The sequence below is a fragment of the Eriocheir sinensis genome, chromosome 2, assembly GCF_024679095.1.
Source record: "Eriocheir sinensis breed Jianghai 21 chromosome 2, ASM2467909v1, whole genome shotgun sequence".
NCBI lineage: Eukaryota > Metazoa > Arthropoda > Malacostraca > Decapoda > Varunidae > Eriocheir > Eriocheir sinensis.
This window is the reverse complement of record NC_066510.1, coordinates 21,290,343-21,308,822: the sequence shown is the minus strand read 5'-3', so window position 1 is coordinate 21,308,822 and position 18,480 is coordinate 21,290,343. Positions and strand designations below refer to the sequence as shown.

General features: G+C 44.7%; 1 protein-coding gene and 1 non-coding gene across 2 annotated transcripts in view; one reads left to right on the top strand and one right to left on the bottom strand.

Annotated features, from left to right (window-relative positions):
* Positions 1 to 13,232, bottom strand: part of LOC127001343 (netrin receptor unc-5-like) — a 137,115-nt gene extending 123,883 nt beyond the window's left edge. The window contains exon 1 of the mRNA XM_050865836.1: positions 12,879 to 13,232. The gene's annotated coding sequence lies outside the window, so the exon portion shown is untranslated. The remainder of the gene's footprint in view (positions 1 to 12,878) is intronic.
* Positions 13,233 to 16,270: 3,038 nt separating this feature from the next.
* On the top strand, positions 16,271 to 16,343 carry Trnav-uac (transfer RNA valine (anticodon UAC)). Its single transcript has one exon. It is a non-coding gene; the product is annotated as a tRNA-Val (tRNA).
* Positions 16,344 to 18,480: the final 2,137 nt, after the last annotated feature.

Below are 18,480 nucleotides of genomic sequence, written 5' to 3'. Positions count from 1 at the left end.
GAGAGAGAGAGAGAGAGAGAGAGAGAGAGTGGACCCCCCCCCCCGCGCCCCCCTTCCCCCCTCCACACCTCCATTTTTTTTCTCTCCCTCCCGATCTATTAATTACTCGCTGGAGGAAAAGCTCTGTTGACCCTCCCACATAACGAGATATTTTACCCCCCCCCTCATTCCTCCTCCTCCTCCTCTTCTTCCTCCTCCCTCCAAACAGGAAACGCTCTTCTCCGTCCATCACCTGAGTCAAGACTGTCCAGGTGAGAAAACTGAGAACGATCTGATACCTTCCCCCCCATGTTCCTCTCTCTCTCTCAAATTCACTTCTTATGCCTTTTTTCTCATAATTTTCGTATTTTCTACTGAGGTAATAATGATAGACGAATAAGACATCTCTCTCTCTCGTGGCATTTATATATTCCATTGATTACACCTCCGCCCCAACTTACGTGACACGCCATAAATTAACGCCCGTTCTGATTTAACGCGTGACGCTAAATGAAGACTGACGGCGAGGAGGAATTGCACTATAAAAAAAAAGACGAGCAAACATATCAGCGCCGCATTAAATCAGTCACGTAATCAATGAAGAGAGACAACGCACATCTTTCTCCATCCGAAATTGACCTCTCTTTTGGACCACTTTATTATTTTTATTTTCTTGACAGGTGCAGCGACTAGAAGGCTTTTTTTGTGTTGGTTTGTTTGCATTTGTTTTTTTGCCGTTGAGCTGCTTCCTCTGCTGAAAAAGAAAAAAAAATAGCCACACTGCGTACCATTTTCATGCAAGCAAACACGACAGGAATCTTAGTTTCTCTTTTCAACTCTCAGCTTTAATAAGGAATCGAATCTCACTCTTTGAAGGACACTGACGACCACTGCAATGCCTGGAGGATATCTATAGAGGCTAGTATTCTCAGACGCGCTTCCACCTCTCACATCAACAATTTCCAAAGGCCGAAAAAAAGATCAATCGAGTTCTCATGAGTGTTGTTTTTAGGTTCATGGTACATAAGAACGGTCAGACTACCACTGTGGCCATAAAACTACTCCTGGGATTTTTTTTTTTTTTTTTTTTACAACAAAGGAGGCAGCTCAAGGGCACACAAAAAAAAGAAAACAATAATAAAAAAAAAAACGCTACTCGCTGCTCCTAAAAAAGAAACATAAAAAACAATGCCCAAAACTCCTACGAAAGTCTTGTCAAATGTGTGTTTGGGCGCCGAAATGTTTACGAATATGACCCTAAGCCTCCTCTACACGTACATAAGGGCGACTCATTACTACATGGCGAGGCTGTGCTAGTCTGTTCCAAGAGAAGAGGGACCCACAACAAGATTCTTCCCCCTTCCGTTCCCTCCTCCGCCCCTTCTCCTTTTACTCTCTCCTCAGCCTCGAGAGGAATCACTGATAAGCTACTCTTTTTGAACCTACGTGAAGGAGGATGTAAAGCATGATGGGGCAGCAATAATATGAAGGAAGGCCAGTGTTATTATGAAGCATTTGTTGTGGCTGAAGCTTGTAAATATTTCACCTCCCGAAAGACTGTGTAAGCCTCCTCTACATAAGGGCGAGGCTGTACTATGATCTGTTCCTGGACGGAGTTACCTTAGCAACTTGGAGGAAAGAGAAGAGGACCCACAACAAGACCCTCCCTCCCCCCTATCGTTCTCTCCCCCTTTTACTCTCTCCTAAATACTAAAGCCAGAACCTTCCCCCATTCTCTTCCCCGCGTACTACCCCCTACAGGTTTGATTATGCCCCTCGCCTTCCCTTTACTTCCCATCCCCCCTTCCCACCTCCCTTCCCCTGTACAATAGCAGTCCGCCCACCTGCCGTCAGTCCGGCTTTAGTGGGAAACTTAGAGAATAATGCCGCTCATAGGGGGAGGATGATGAAGGCGGTGGAGGAGAGGAAGAGGGAGGTGGAGAAAGCAGAAGGATGAGGAAGAGAAGGAGGAGGAGAGATGGAATGAGGAGACTGAATGAGGAAGCAGGAGGAGGGATGAGGATTGGAGAGGGCGAAAAAAGGTAAGAAGGAAAAGGAAGGAGGAGGGAACGAAGATTGAATGATGAATGAGAAAGCAGAAGGTAGGAAGAAAAGGAGAGGGCAAAGGGAGGAAAAAGGACGAGTAGGAGCAGGGAGTTGCGGAGAAGAAGAGGAGCAGTTGGTGGAGGCGAGAAGGAAAGAGAAGAGAGGGAAGAGAAGGGGAAGGCAGAGGGAGGAAAAAAGGGTAAGAAGGAAATTGAATGAAAAGGAAGATAAGGACGTTGAGGAGAAGAAAAGAGTTGGAGGCGAGAAAAGAAGAGAAGAGGAAGAATAGAATAAAGGAAGGGTGGATGAGGAAGAATGTGGCAGTGCTTGCGATGTTGTTGTTGTTGTTGGTGTGGGTGGTGGTGGTTGCTGTCGTGATGGTGATGGTGGTGGTGGTGAGGGAAGGCTTGTCAATGGTGATGGCGGTAATAATGATAATGCATGCCCTAATTTTTTTCCTTCACCTTAATTTGTTTAACCTGAATACAAAGAGCTCACGAACCATTAATCTCTGAGCGCCAACAAAAAAAGCAGTGAAAACAAAAGGGAGTGAAGAGATGCAATGTAAAATATTTTCGCTCGAGAAATTTTCAGGATAAAAAAGAGCACAAGTCTGTAATTTACGAAAGACTTATGACAGGACCGAGGAATAAGAACAGAGTAAAGTGTAAAAATAACGCATGTGTACGACATTATGGTTCATAGCCCCGCCGCCCCGCCCCCTCACACCTTATCACTCCGCCCCCTCCCCCTCCCACTCCCACTCCCTCTAGCCTCTTCCCTTACCTGTCCTTCCTTCTAAATTAAAATTAACCTCGACATGATTCATTTCATTAAAACAAAAAAAATAAAACAATGCTACCAACAAGGAATAAAAGAAAAAAATAGTGATAAATCCCCAACAACAGGTACAAATAAATATTAAACAAGCCAATGAATTAAAACGAGAATTAAAAACAGATGACAAACGCACCGTCAAAAAATAAACAGACACAAAGATAAAACATTGCACTAACAACCTCCATGCGTGCCGTGAGGTGTGGCGCCGCGCAGGTGTGGCCGCGCGGTGCACCAGGTGACTGACTGTTTGCTCCACATTACGGGGACGCGAGGAAGCCCTAAGGTGTGGCGGCCAAGGTGCGGGGAATGAAAATGAGCAGGTGGGGCGGTGACACGTGTGGAAAGTGAGGGAGGACGTGGAGGAGGAGGTGGTGATGGTGTAGGAGCAAGGTGATGGTGCAAAAGGAAAAGCAAGAGCAAGAAGAAGAAGAAGAAGAAGAAGAAGAAGAAGATATGGGGAAGAATGGGGGAATATAAAAAGAGAAAATCTTAGTAGGATAATAAAGAGATGAGGAGGGGGAGGAGGATAAGGAAAAGTAGGGAGGAAAAAAAAAAAGGATAATTGGAGGATGGAAGAGGAGGAGGAGGAGGAAGAGAAGGAGGAGGAGGAGGAGGAGGAGGAGGAGCAGGAGAATGGGTAGACTATTGCCCCTCGTCTCGTGCTACTCTGCCTAACTATCCTTAACTTCCCCAAGACTTCCGGCAGAGACCATTACAAATTAAACTGAGGTTATTAGGGGTCATTATGTCTATCAGGACGAGAGGGAGGAAGGAAGGGAAAGACACGCAAGCAAGTAGACAAAAAAGAACATACACACACGGATAGATAGATAGAGGGAGGGAGAGAGATTTATCTGCCAAATTTGGGCCTTGAATAGTGTGAAACAATAATTAGGAGTCAATGGAACACAAAATACATTACGAACCGTCCCAACTAATAACGGCGGCACAATACGCTTCGTTATTACAACAACGGGAAACAACAGAAAGCGTAATCAGTGAAAAAGGCTGTGTTTTTGTTTGCCATTGAAAGTTTTTTGTTCCCGTCAACACGCACGCTCGCGAAAGGACTTAATACACAGTAGTTACGTGGCAAACACCAAAAAACAAAAACAACTCAATATGCGCGTACAACATCCTGCACATACATACATACGTACACACATATACACGCCCAAACACGCAATCCCATCTACATACATACGCACATATACGCAATTATACCTACATGCAACTGTTACACTCACACATACACACAGAGAGAGAGAGAGAGAGAGAGAGAGAGAGAGAGAGAGAGAGAGAGAGAGAGAGAGAGAGAGAGAGAGAGAGAGAGAGTTGTCATTCCACACAAACAAATCAAGAGGCGGTAACGAGGCAGAGAGAAAGGCCCGATTTGAAAAGCAAACACGTCCTTTTGCGTCCAGTAATTAAATAAAAAAAAGAATCTTGTTTTTATTTTATATTTTTTTTGGCGCATCCAAATCGCAAGCAACAAAACCATCCGGGCGGCCTACACACACAAACACACACACACACACACACACACACACACACACACACACACACACACACACACACACACGTAAATATAACAAAGGACAAAAAAAACTCGCTTCGGTATAGAAAAGGGGAAAAGGGGAGGGGGAAAATGGAGAGGGAGAGAGAAGGGAGGAGACCGGTGTGGCGAGAGGAGGGAGGGAGAGAGAAAGAGGGAGAGAGGTAGACGGGGAACAGCGAGACGGGGGAGAGAGAGAGAGAGAGAGAGAGAGAGAGAGAGAGAGAGAGAGAGAGAGAGAGACCGGGAGAGAGGCGAGGGGGAGAGATGCGAACAGAGCCGACAATACGTAATTATCCGACGTGTGAGGCTGAGCACCGTGTTTAAAGCCGTGGGTTCCGGGCTGCATGGATGGGGGGGCAGGGAAGGCAGGGGGGCAGGGTCAGGGAGAATGGGAGGGGTGTTGAGGGGGAAAGTAGGGAGGGAGGGTGGGTGGGAAGGAAAGGAGGGGTGCAGGGTGGGAAGGGAAGGTGGTGGGAAGGTTGGAGGGATAGTGGAGGTGCTTCTGACATGGCTGAGAGAGAGAGAGAGAGAGAGAGAGAGAGAGAGAGAGAGAGAGAGAGAGAGAGAGAGAGAGAGAGCATATCATAATAGTGTGTCGAGGAAAGGAAAGGCGGAAAGCTAAGGAAAATAGAAAACACGCGGACAAATACAAAAAATAGAGGAGAAAGTGCAGAGATAATAGAAAGAAAAAAGTGGAAAATAAATAGAAAAGTAAGAACACTGAAATAATAAAAAAGGGAACAGTGAAAAGAAAAGAAGGAGGGAAGGAAAGACGGGAGGGAGGGAGGATGGAAGTAAGGAAGGAAGGAAGGAAGGAGGGATGGAATGAGGAAGCGGAAACATGCAAAGAGGCCGAGGACAGAGAACCGATCCATCATTACCATTAACAAGCGGAATCAGGTTAATAGTTAAAAGTGACAGCCTGACACGACACCGGCGAAACCCAGAGAGATCGATCACACCACCTCCTCCTCTTCCTCTTTCCCTCTTTCCTTCCACTACATTTCCTCCTTTCCACTCCCACCCTGTCCCACCCTGTCCCATGCGCATTCCTTCCCCCCATTCCCATAACCACTACTTTTGACCCCTCTCACACACGAACCTGCCAGGGGGGTAAGGGGGGAGGGAAAGCAGAAGGGGGTGAGGTGCGAACTGTGTGACTGAGGGGATGGGAAAGGTGGAGTATGGCTGGTAGGAGGAGAGGAGGAAGGGGAGGAGCGAGGGAGTAGTGGTGAATGGGTCGTCTCAAGCACAGACGGGGAGACCATGGAGAAGTAGGAATAGATGAAGGAGAATAGTGTTTTGAGAAGAGTGGTGTGGTGGAGAGAGGGCATTGATTGTTGTTGGGATAGTAGTAGTAGTAGTAGTAGTAGTAATAGTAGTAGTAGTGGTGGTGGTGGTTGTGGTAAAGCTCGTATAGTATCCGTAGAGGCAGTGTGGGACAAACAAGAGAGGCACTGTTGAGGGACGGTCACAGCTCCCTCGGGCAGCCTCATAGCCCCACACAAACACGCCCTTAAACGCCGCCAAACACACCCGCCCCCTCAAACACCGACAAACACGTGTGGGAGGCCTACGAGCTCTGTGTGTTCCCTCTCAAAGAGTGGCACCAACGCGGGGACCAGAGGGCCATTATCGAGGCGCCTGTACTGCTTGCCTATAGTGATGTCCCTTCCTGATGTCTCGATTAACCTACCGTCCATCCTTCTAACATTCAATAAAACTTAAAGTATTGCTTGTGTTCTTTAATGGCGCTTCTTCATTATCAATAACACGAGAAGTAAAAAGAATCTTGAGAATTACACACGTTTTTTTTTAATTTCTGAGTAACTGTAATTCCATTTTATTAAAGCTATCTACGAAACACAAGAAGGCACACACGTTACACATGATTAAGAGCACATGATTACATATGGAAGGGAATGCGAAATATAACAGCAACGATAATGATGATGATAGCAAAACTAATTGAAATACTACTACTGCAACTACTACTACTACCACTACTACTACTATTACTACTACTTTTACCACTACTGCTACTAATAATAATAATAATAATAATAATAATAATAATAATAATAATAATAATAATAATAATAATAATAATAATAATAATAATAATAATAATAATAATAATAATAAACCCGTTACCTGGGGTTGTACCAATCTTCCCATCTCGTCAGTTTGATATGTTAGTGAGCAAAAAATCCCTATTATGTTTTCCTCCCCTTCCTCCGCCCCCCCTCTGTAAACCCACCAACCCCGGGGGGCGGGATAATGACGGCCGCGCCCCTACACCCCCGGGGAGGCAGGTAGAAGGGCTAAGGGGAGGTTCCTTCTTGGATTCCTCTCTCTCTCTCTCTCTCTCTCTCTCTCTCTCTCTCTCTCTCCCACAATATTCTTCTTCCTTCCTTCCTATCTTTTCACCTCACTCATCCTCCTTGCATTCTTTCCTCTCCCTTTCTCTTTCTTTTATTAATTTCCCTACCTTCATCTTAGTACTCCTCCCCTGCAACACCTCTCTCTCTCTCTCTCTCTCTCTCTCTCTCTCTCTCTCTCTCTCTCTCTCTCTCTCTCTCTACGGGTGCCAGCAGTGAAACAGGTGAAGTAATTTTCCAATTCCCAGTCACTAAATTGAAAGTCGTCGATAAGACTTCTGTATTAGCCAGGCCTCTTTGATGCGTCCCCCTAACATGGCGTATCAGAAATAAGTGTTTATGCTAGAGAAAGAAAAAGAAAACTTAACAGTTGAAGAATGTTCCCCTGAGCGCTCTCTCTCTCTCTCTCTTATACATGCTTAAAAGAAATATATGTTTGTTAATTATTTCTACTTAGCTTCTCCTAATCGTTATTTATATTGAACATTTAGTAGTATCGATGACGTTAAGCCGTTAAGGTATTGCGGAGCGTCGTAGTGACACCATCCCCATCCGTAGCCACTCTGAACATTCACAACCTCTCGTTAGCACCGAGCAGGACGCCATCACTAACTCACTTTCCCTCGCTATGACGTTGCCCTTACAAGTTACAACTCCTACAAACTAAGCTGAGATGTTCCTGGAACTTGTATGAAAAAAAGTATACATGAAAAAACTTTTGATGCGTTGCTTTAATCTCTTGGTGAGTTTCCTGAGGCTGAGCCAGACAAAAACTTCTCAGAATGAAACGAACACATGATACTCGATTCTTTTCATGACATGACCCTCGACTTTTTTTTCTTTTAGCCTTCGACCTGAACGGACAACGCCACAGAGGATCAAGTCAGCAGGTGTCACAATGCAAACGAGTCCTTTACTCTAGCCCAGGTGAGCCCCAGGTGAATTTTACTCATTAACTATACCAACGTTCTTGTCTTTTTTTTTACAGGTTTAAATAGACATCTCTGATACTATTATGCGTAGAGGCGCCACACAGCAAAACGAACCTCGCACATTCGTCCAGGTGAGCCGCAGGTGAACGAACGCATCAGCACACGGGTAAGAGATGCATGAATACCACTTAGGCCAAAACCTGCCTGCGTCTGGTCACGAGGAGCCCATAAGAGGGAGTTGTGACGCGTGACACCACCAACACCTCTCTTAAGCCTCCACAGATTAACGTTTCTTCCTCCTCTCCTCCACCTCCACCTCCACCCATACCACGATCTCGCCTTTCCTTTTCATCCCTCTCACCCATACTACAGCAGGCCATTTACGCTCAATACCATATGGCAGCTCTCCCCTTCCTCACACTTCGAATATGTCATAATTCCCCTCTCTCACTTTTTACCGTGCCTCAGTGGCGCCCAAAGTAATAAAAGTTACAGTAATACAACTTTCTGATACTATTACATTACACGGTTAACTAGACTATACTACAGGTCTTGCTATACTTCTCTCCCATCATCATATATACAAACACACTTTCCACCCACTTTCTCAGACCTCTTCCACCCCCTCCACCGGCAACCACTAAAAAAACAATGTACAGAGGAAGCGAGAAAGAAAAATCCCATGAAAGAAGAGAACCCACGTCACCAGAGGAAGCAGCAAGGCGCTCCCAGCACGAGGACCAAAGGAGAGGGACGTCTTCCTCGAATTTGTACACCTCGACTGCAAATTAATTCCGGGCCGGAGTCAAAGGGAAGGTGCATCTCTAAGCGGTAAAGTTTTCGAGTGTTGTTCTTTTTTCTCTCCTTCTCTCCTCTCTCTCTCTCTCTCTCTCTCTCTCTCTCTCTCTCTCCTTCGTCTATTTGTTGCATTAATCTGAATCGAATTAATAACGTTTTAGTCCCAGAAATAAAGATCTTTGGTAAATATTCACTAAAAATATAAAATAACCTTGTCAGGAGAAGGACAAGAAGGAGAATAAGATAATAAGCAGAAGAGGTAACATGAACAAAATAGGAAAACACTAAATGACTAAAACAAAGAACCATACTATTACAGTGGGGCGCCAAAATATAAAAAAAGAAAAAAGGGGAAAATGGCTGGGACATTAAAACACTGCATTATCTGGCAAACAGCCCAATTTGCATATTTAACTGCACAAACGTGATTCACCTCTTTTCTCTCTCGTTTGTTGTTTTGCCTTCGCATTCGCTTTAATAACCCAAACAGTTTGCCGGGACGCGCGAAATGAATCTGCGGAACGGAACGGCAACGGGGAAACAAAACAGCGCCGAGTGAAAGAAAACATGAAAACAGGAGGACAAAAGAGGCATAAGAGGCGAGGAGAAAAGAAGGAAAACAAAGAATTAGAAGAGGAGGATGGCGAATGAAGTTAAGATGCATGAAAAACGAGAATAAGAAAAGAATAAGAAGTGTAGGGAAAAGAAGGGAAAAAAGAAGGAATTTAGAGAGGATGATGGTGAATGTAGATGTAAAAATGTAATGAAAACGATGAAGAGAAAGATCAGGAGGGGAAGAGAAAGAATTGGAAAGAGGAAGAATCGGAAAGAAGAATTGTAGAGGATTTACGAGAGGTAGAAGGGAAAGGCGTTCGTTGGTGGAGCAAACGTAAAAGAAACGAAGAAAATGAAAACCAAAAAGAATAAACGAAATTAGGAAAAAGGAATTGGGAGAAAAACTAGAAAAAAAAAAGAAAAGGAGAGGAGAGATGGAAAAAAATTAGAAGAGGATGAGGAGAATGCCGAACGTAAAGAAAACTAAGAAGGAAACGAAAAGCAAAACGAGGAGGAAGAAAAGGAGAAAAGGGGAAGATAAATTAGAAGATGAACGGGAAAACGAAGATGAGGAAAATACTGTACATGAAACAAGTAAGTAACCAATGTAATCATCCGAACAGAATCCTTAACACAGCACCACCACCACCACCACAACCACCAAAGTTCACTGAAAGCCACGCCGCGCCACCTTACATAAGTACTTCCCTTCCCCTTAAGTTGCTTCCCTTCGCCTTTAGCACACTTAAAGGCACCAGCAACAACCACTCGCTCCGCTGCCCAAGAATATCCAGACGAGGAACTCTGGCTATTCTCCTCAAAGGGTCTTCCTCCTACTCCTCCTCCTGCTCCTGCTGCTTCTGCTACGCCTGCTGCCTATCCTCTTTATCATATCCTCTTCTTTGTGTCCTTCTCCTTATCTTCCTACTTTGTTCCTATATCTGCTCTTGCTTCTGTTTGTTCTCTTCCATGCTTTCCTACATTTTCTAACCTTCTTCGTCTCCCTCTTTTATTTCTCTCCTCCTCCTTCATACCATTCTGTCCCTTCTTACTACTCTTTATCTCCCTCCTCCGTCTCCTCCTTTGTTTTCCTCCATCTTCTAGCACTTTTTCCATGTCTTTCTCCCTCTTATCTTCATCGTCCTTGTCTTCATCCGACTTCTTGCTTTCTTCCTTCTCCTCCTCCTCCTCCTCTTCCTCTTCCTCCTCCTCCGAAACTTGACTATTCTGCTCCAAGGACTCCACGGTTCCTCCTCTTTATTCTCTTTCTCCTCCACGACCTCCTTCCCTTCCTCGCTATCTTTGAAAAGGGAGAGAGAGAGAGAGAGACAGAGAGAGAGAGAGAGAGATTCCTGTCACGCTGCCCACAAGAAGGAAAGAACTTGCTACCACTGCTCCTCTCTCTCTCTCTCTCTCTCTCTCGTCTTCTGGATTAACTAATAAAAGGAAGGTCATCACGTTAAATAAATACCCCAATATACTCATCGCACGAATTATAAAAGTTAGGAAACCACGCCGAAAAATATATTAAGGAGAAAGTTTGCAAGTTGCTCGATTTTCTTATCTTACGCTTCGTCTTGAATGTCATAACTTCTTACATTTAATACCTGTAACACACACACACACACACACACACACACACAGTATATAAAAAAAAAAGTCTCTCCGCAGCCTCGAAGTGCCACAAACCTGCAAAAATAGATGAAAAAGTAAATACTCTCGCGGCCACCATCCAGCCTCCGAGACACACACACACACACACACACACACGGGCCATTCTTTACCAGCCGCCTCCTTGTCGTGGGTGTTCCTCGGCCCCATTTTCAGCATCGCTCAAATCGGCGCGAGGATTCACCCTTTTCTCCCGACTCTGTATTGTCTAGGCGATGCGGGATTCTCTCTCTCTCTCTCTCTCTCTCTCTTCAGCTAGTCTGACCTCGACATGTTCTCTCCTCGGCCGCGACTTAAAAAAGGAAAAAAGAAAGTGATGTGAATGCAAATTTACCATATTGACCTCGGCATCTTCCTTTGGCTTCGGTTTAACGCAGAAAAGAAAAAATAAATTCAACACTAGATAATCCTTGCTAGAACTGCAATGAAGTTGAAAAATCGAAATATATATAAAAGAAAGTAAAATAAGCCATGTCCACAACGCCAGTTAAACCCGAACACAATACCATGAAAGTTGAGACTTAAAAATTGCAACGAAAACAATAGGAAAGCAAATCACGCAAGAAGAGACCAGGTATAGAGCACACACACACACACACACACATGACACCCCCACACCCACGCCTTCAACCCCGCCACACAGACACACATACACGCACCTGACAGCCGCCGCGCCCACGCCTTCACCCCAGCCACACAGACAGACAGACACACCTAACATCCCCCACAGCCACATACAAACAGACACACCTGACAGCCCACCGCCCACGCCCTCACCACCGCCACACAGACAGACACACACCTGACAACCAACCGCCCACGCCCTCACCACCGCCACAGCAACAAACCAATTAATCAGTCGAGCCACGAGACCTTCTTCCTTTCCTGTCCTCTCGTCTCGTCTCCTCGCCTCTCTTCCCTTCCCCTAACTTTCCCTCCCTCTCCCTCTCCCAAGCACCCACTCAAGGCTGATCCCCAACCTAAGCCTCCTCCCCAACTGGACCTATCAGGGGAGACCATTTGATAAGACTCCACTACCACAATCACTACCTCCACATTCACCACCACTGCAATCACCAATCCTAGAATTCATGAAAACCACAATTCTGTTCTTTTTTTCTCTCATACGAATATTCCTTTCTCGTTCTTGTTCTTTTTCTTAATCTTTTGGCCGCTTTTTCTTCAAATTTCCAACGACATGAGCGCAATTTCGGGCGAGCAACCGCGAATCCTCGAGAGAAACATGACAACTAAAGATAATATTCAAAGACGGAGATTTTGCTTTTTCTCCTTCATGACACACACACACACACACACACACACGGAGGGCAGTCACGTATTTCTGAGTGTGTGTGTGTGTGTGTGTGTGTGTACTGGCTCGCATGCAGCAAAACAAATTAAAAATGTAACCATAAGCCACCGCAGGGCCTGTCTCCAACAATTTACACACACACACACACACACACACACACACACAAATGAACAACAGCCCCTCCCTCTCTCTCCTCCTCACTCTCTCTCGTCGGCCTACAACATAATCCCCATACACTGATAACCCAAAATATTAGTTCCTTATCACCGTGGGATGGGAAGACTCGAAAACTCCGCTATCGTGTTGTCCTCCTCTTGTTTTCCTTTCCCTTCTCCACCTACCTCCTCCTCCTCTGTCTTTCACAACGCTGTAACATCAACTGAAACTAAAACAAATACATGCTGCTACGCCTAAATCTTACGTTCTTTCGCTCTTGTCTTCGTCCTTTTCATCTTCTGTTTACATCACAATTCCAACATTCGCTTCACTCACACGTCTAACCTCCAGAGTGACAAGGTACTGTATATTACAACAAATACATGCTGCTACCCTAAACTTTATATTCTTCTGCTCTATTCCTTCTCTTTCTCTTCACGTTCACTATTCTAACAAACAGCCGCTTCACTCACACGTCTAACCTCCAGAGTGACAAGGTACTGTATGCTACAACAAATACATGCTGCTACGCCTAAACCTTACACTTTTGTGCTCTATTCCTTCTCCTTCTCTTCACGTTCACTATTCTAACAAACAGCCGCTTCACGCACACTTCTAACCTCCAGAGTGATATGTTACTGTATACTCACATCATGGAGAAAAAAAAGTATGTCAGCAGCGGCCCCGGGCAGGACAGCGTGATATAGTAGTAGTGTAATCCACGAATGAAGTCTGTCGGTCGTTCTTCGCTATCAGGTAAAATCCAAGGTAAAAATTGGAAATACACGTCGTTTCTACACGGTACTCAGCTGCCTGTGACCTCCCACACCTCGTAACACACAGTCAAAGGTTTGTGTTTTCAGAGTTTTACGCTAAACACTTTTTCCTCCACGAATTGATCTCGCTACACGTGTTCAGTGTTGGCGGTGGGGCTGTGGAGGCGATGGGCGAGCACACTACTCCTCGCGACACAGTCAGATGGACACTGGCGGCGGCTGCTGCAAGAGGCTGCCATACTTTCGCTCCCGACATGGGTTGACAAGTCATCGGATGGATTTTACCGTACACCGCTGTCAGAGCTTATTGTATCGCGACTAAAGCAGTTGAAAGGAGAAGCTAATGACCTCTTATAATGAAAAGATCTGTAACAGTGTGCTGAGAAGGGATAATAAGAGCGTGAGTGGGTTTTTTGATCATACGTCTGGCGCGGCGGTGGTGGCTGGTCGTCCTCCCCACGCCTCGCCGTGGTAGTCGAGTCAAGTCTCCGTCGGGGTTGGAGAGCGGAGCCACTACATGCAAGTAACACCTTCCCCAGACCATGGACTCGGTGGCCCTGCGAGGATGGAAGATCAGAGTTAAAATCAAAGAGTCGGGAGGGTCACGCTACACTAAGTCCGGCCAGGAAGAGTGAATTCTGGCGGCGCCTTCACCTGGATCATGCTAATTGCACACCCCAAACCCAACCGTGACTCACTTGAAACACTGGATTCATGCACTGGGTCTCTCTCTCTCTCTCTCTCTCTCTCTCTCTCTCTGCCCCCGTGACCCTGACGACCCTCGGCCCACGCCCGCCCAGCCCTGATGAACATTACGCAAAAAGTAGTCTCATTTAACCTGAAATTTAATCAGTTACATGCGATTTCTTATCATGAGTCTCTCTCTCTCTCTCTCTCTCTCTCTCTCTCTCTCTCTCTCTCTCGTGTGTGTGTGTGTGTGTGTGTGTGTGATGGGAGCGAGGTTTTTACAACTATATTCTCCATTTATTTAACTTCCCTCCATTCATCATGTCACTCTCCCTCTCCCTTCCCTGCGAATATTTTCCGTTCCAGGATCCGTGTTCGTCTCTCATTTCTCACCAGCTATTTCCCTTTCCTCTACCCTATTATTTTTTTCTCCTTTTCATTCATTTTACTATATTTCATTTATTTTTGCTTCATTTTTTTCTTTAGCTATTGTATTATATTTTATGATACTTTGTTCTATTCTTCTTTTATCTGACACTTCTTCTTCTCTTCCCCTCTCCACTTCTATTTGTGTCCGACTTTCTAGCAGTACAAAAATATGTGTTTACTCTCCATCTCTCGCCCTTCATATTTCACTCCATGTTTTTCTCTCTGTATCCTTAGTCTCATTCTTTCTTCTCATTCCTTTACAATTTATTATCTTTGCACTTCACGACGCATTCCCATCTTTCATTCCCACTTGTATTACATATCTATTTGCACATCCTTCTTTATTTCTTTTCTCTTGTCCCATTTTATCAAACACGGTCTTCCGCACTCCCTCTCTCTCCTTCCCCCTCTCTCAACACACGCTATCTTTACCCTTAGTTTTATGGCCCGACTCATAACCTTCTCTAATATAAACAGCCACGGTGTTATCACGTCTCCCTACACCTGAATGACACTCGATAAGAATCCTTGCGTTTCTTCTCTAATTAATTCATGGCGCCAAGACCCTTCTGCTAAGACTATAAGGACGCCGAGGGAGGAAGGAAGGAGCAGCTGCAGAAAGACGATAACGAAGGAAAAAGGTATAGATGGTGAAGATCCGGAAAGAGAATAAAAAAACGGGGAAGGTGATCAAAAATAAGGGAGGAAAAGAGGGAGGCGAAAGGATGTGAAGGAAAGATCACGTACGGAAAACAAGATTGAAAATAGCAGGAAATTAGGAGAGTGACACACACACACACACACACTAACCCCAAACCTCCACTGCTCTGACTTATGTGATATTTCTTTTTTTTTTCTTTTTTTTTTTTTTTACATTGTTAACTGAATGGGAAGGATATGTTAAAGGGAGGTAGGGGAGGGTAAGGGGGTGACTTGAGGTTAAGGGGGTGAGGTAAGGTGAAGGGAAGGGGATGAGAGGAGGGAAGAGGAAAGGGGTGAATGGAGACGCAGAGGTTAATGGGAGTGAGGGGAGGGGTATGGGGAGGAAAGAGGGGAGGGAAAAGGAGTGAGGGGAGGGGAAGGGAAGGGGATGAAAGGAGGAAAGAGGAAAGGGGTGAATGGAGACGCAGAGGTTAATGGGAGTGAGGGGAGGGGTATGGGGAGGAAAGAGGGGAGGGAAAAGGAGTGAGGGGAGGGGAAGGGAAGGGGATGAAAGGAGGGAAGAGGAAAGGGGTGAATGGAGACGCAAGGGATTAAGGGGAGTAAGAGGAGGGGTATGGGGAGGATAGAGGGTAGGGAGAAGGGGTAAGGGAAGGGGATGACAGGAGGGAAGAGAAAGGGGTGAGTGGAGACGCGGAGGAACGTGATTAATTCGCTGGGGAGAAAAAAAAAGACGGAGGAAGAAAAGCTTGTAAATAATTTGCACTACGTAATGATTAATTTGTTTTGTGTACAGACCCTTGGGAGTTTTGTTTTCCTGTTTGTTTACTCTCTCTCTCTCTCTCTCTCGTTAAAACAGTACAGTAATGTTTGTTATGAATAAAATCGCATGTTTCTCTGTGCGGAAAGCTAAAAAAAATAGTTAAATAACAAGATAGTCCAGCGCGTGTGGAGAGAGAGAGAGAGAGAGAGAGAGAGAGAGAGAGAGAGAGAGAGAGAGAGAGAGTGTACATATGAAATTCTTCCTGTAACTCCACGCTCTCCCTCCCTCCCTCAAAGTAAGTGAAGAAAGAACTATAACAACTACGAGGAAAAAGATTGCCTCTGAACTTGGGGCAAAATAATGCCGCCTTGGAAGACTCTCTGCCGCTACAAAATGAAACTACAAAAAAAAAAAGGAAAGCGTATGTAAAAGTCCTGTATGCTATCAGGAGATTCTCTCTCTCTCTCTCTCTCTCTCTCTCTCTCTCTCTCTCTGTCTGTGTGTGTGTGTGTGTGTGTGTGTGTGTGTGTGTGTGTGTTTACTTATTGTTATTGCTGAATTTCTATTGTGTTAGTGAAAAAAGGGCAAATTAAAAATGATAGAATTGATGGACTTACTGGAATGAGGCAACGAGTGCTAATAGTAACTGATTGTCACCGTCACCGCCAATCCATTAGAGTCGTCAGTAGATAAAAGTTTGTCTACTTAATCTGAGCATCACTAACAAGCTCTCGTAGTGTAGCGGTTATCACGTCTGCTTTACACGCAGAAGGTCCCAGGTTCGAGCCCTGGCGGGAGCAAGTAAAATTATTATTATTTTTTTCATATAAACCATAACTTTTCAATGTCTCCGCAGTGTTACCAACATTCTAACCAGCACCTTTCCACCCTTACATAGTTGGCAACATGACATCAGAAAAAAAAGTTCCCTCCAATCCCAGCTTGACTGTCAACCCAATAAACAACTGTGTCCATATCTCATGTGTTGCCAACACCAAGAATATCTCCCTTTTAATTAGATAATGTTACCAAGACCCCAAACAGTGCCTTTCCATACCTAAAATGTTACCACAGACCAAGGTGTCAATTCTTACCGTTGTGATGACATCCAAAAACACATATTACTGATATGTCAACAAAACCCTTGGCAACACCTTTATGCTCCTGCAGTGTTACCAACGCACCAAATGATTTCATTTTTATTTTTGCAATGTTACCAATATCCCTAAAAGATATTTCCCATTATTACGTGTTACCAGAGCACCAACCAGTCACCTCTCATCCATGCAGTGTTACAAACAGCAAACAGTTCCTCCTCATTCCTGAAGTGCTACCATCCCCTCTAATGGTTCCTTTTCAATTCTGAAAACGACAACCAGGTCACTTTAGGGAACGCCTGGACCTTCTCCTACTGACATGACGCAAGAGATGTTTACAATACCATTAATAACATCCCACCACCTATTCTCCCACCGGTCCACATACTCCCTCTCGCCCAGCCTCTGCCCCAGTTACCCAGCCGACCAGCCAACCATCAGAGCCTATCCAACCATCCAGTCCTTCACCTCCCATGCCTCTCACCCATCCACCCAACTACCCAGCCGCCCTTCGAACTGTTCATCCATGTACTTATTACGTTACGAAATAACAACTGTTCAGTTAAAATTTCACCTCAGGTATTCATCATTCATATAGACTACTTTCTCCTCCTCCGACTCCTTCTCTTCCTCTCCCTTTTCCTTTTCTTCTTCTTCCCTTCTCTTCTTCTTCCTTCTCCTCCTCTTTTTCCTTCTCCTCCTCCTCCTCCTCCTCCTTCTCCTCCCCTCCTCCTCTTCATATATCTTGGCCCAATGACTTTTCTCCGGGGATGACGACGGAATAAAGACTCTGAAGTGGAAGGATCATAGAGAGAGCAAAGGATATAAAGAGTTGCAGAGGAAAATGAGAAGAGATAACGAGAGAAGGGAAAGAAAATGGAAGATGATGAAAGGGACAAACGGGGAAAAGAAGGAGAGGAAAGAATGAACAGGAAAAAGGGAAAATGGAGAAGGAAGGGAGAAGGAGAAGAGAGGAGAAAAGGAGCATATATAGATAGAAGACGAAAGTGAGAATGAAGGGGCAGAATTGAAAATAAGAAGGGAAAATGTCGGAGGTATGGGAGAATGGAGGAGGGAGCGAAGGGAGAAAAGAGGGGAGCAAAAGGAAGAAATGAACAGACGAACAAGAAAAATGAAGAGAAACGAACAGAGGAAAAAGAAAAGGAAGAAGAAAAGAACGGAGGAAAAAGAAAAGGAACATAAGAACATAAGAACGCAGGAGTCTACAAGAGGCCGGTAGGCCTGTACGAGGCAGCTCCTTTAAGAAAAGAACGGAGGAAAAAGAAAAGGAAGAAGAAATGAACGGAGGAAAAAGAAAAAGAAGAAGAAAAGAACGGAGGAAAAAGAAAAGGAAGAAGAAATGAACGGAGGAAAAAGAAAAGGAAGAAGAAATGAACAGAGGAAAAAGAAAAGGAAGAAGAAATGAACAGAGGAAAAAGAAAAGGAAGAAGAAATGAACAGAGGAAAAAGAAAAGGAAGAAGAAAAGAACGGAGGAAAAAGAAAAGGAAGAAGAAATGAACGGAGGAAAAAGAAAAGGGAGAAGAAATGAACGGAGGAAAAAGAAAAGGAAGAAGAAATGAACGGAGGAAAAAGAAAAGGAAGAAGAAATGAACAGAGGAAAAAGAAAAGGAAGAAGAAATGAACGGAGGAAAAAGAAAAGGAAGAAGAAATGAACAGAGGAAAAAGAAAAGGAAGAAGAAAAGAACGGAGGAAAAAGAAAAGGAAGAAGAAATGAACAGAGGAAAAAGAAAAGGAAGAAGAAAAGAACGGAGGAAAAAGAAAAGGAAGAAGAAAAGAACGGAGGAAAAAGAAAAGGGAGAAGGGAGGAGAGGAGGAAAG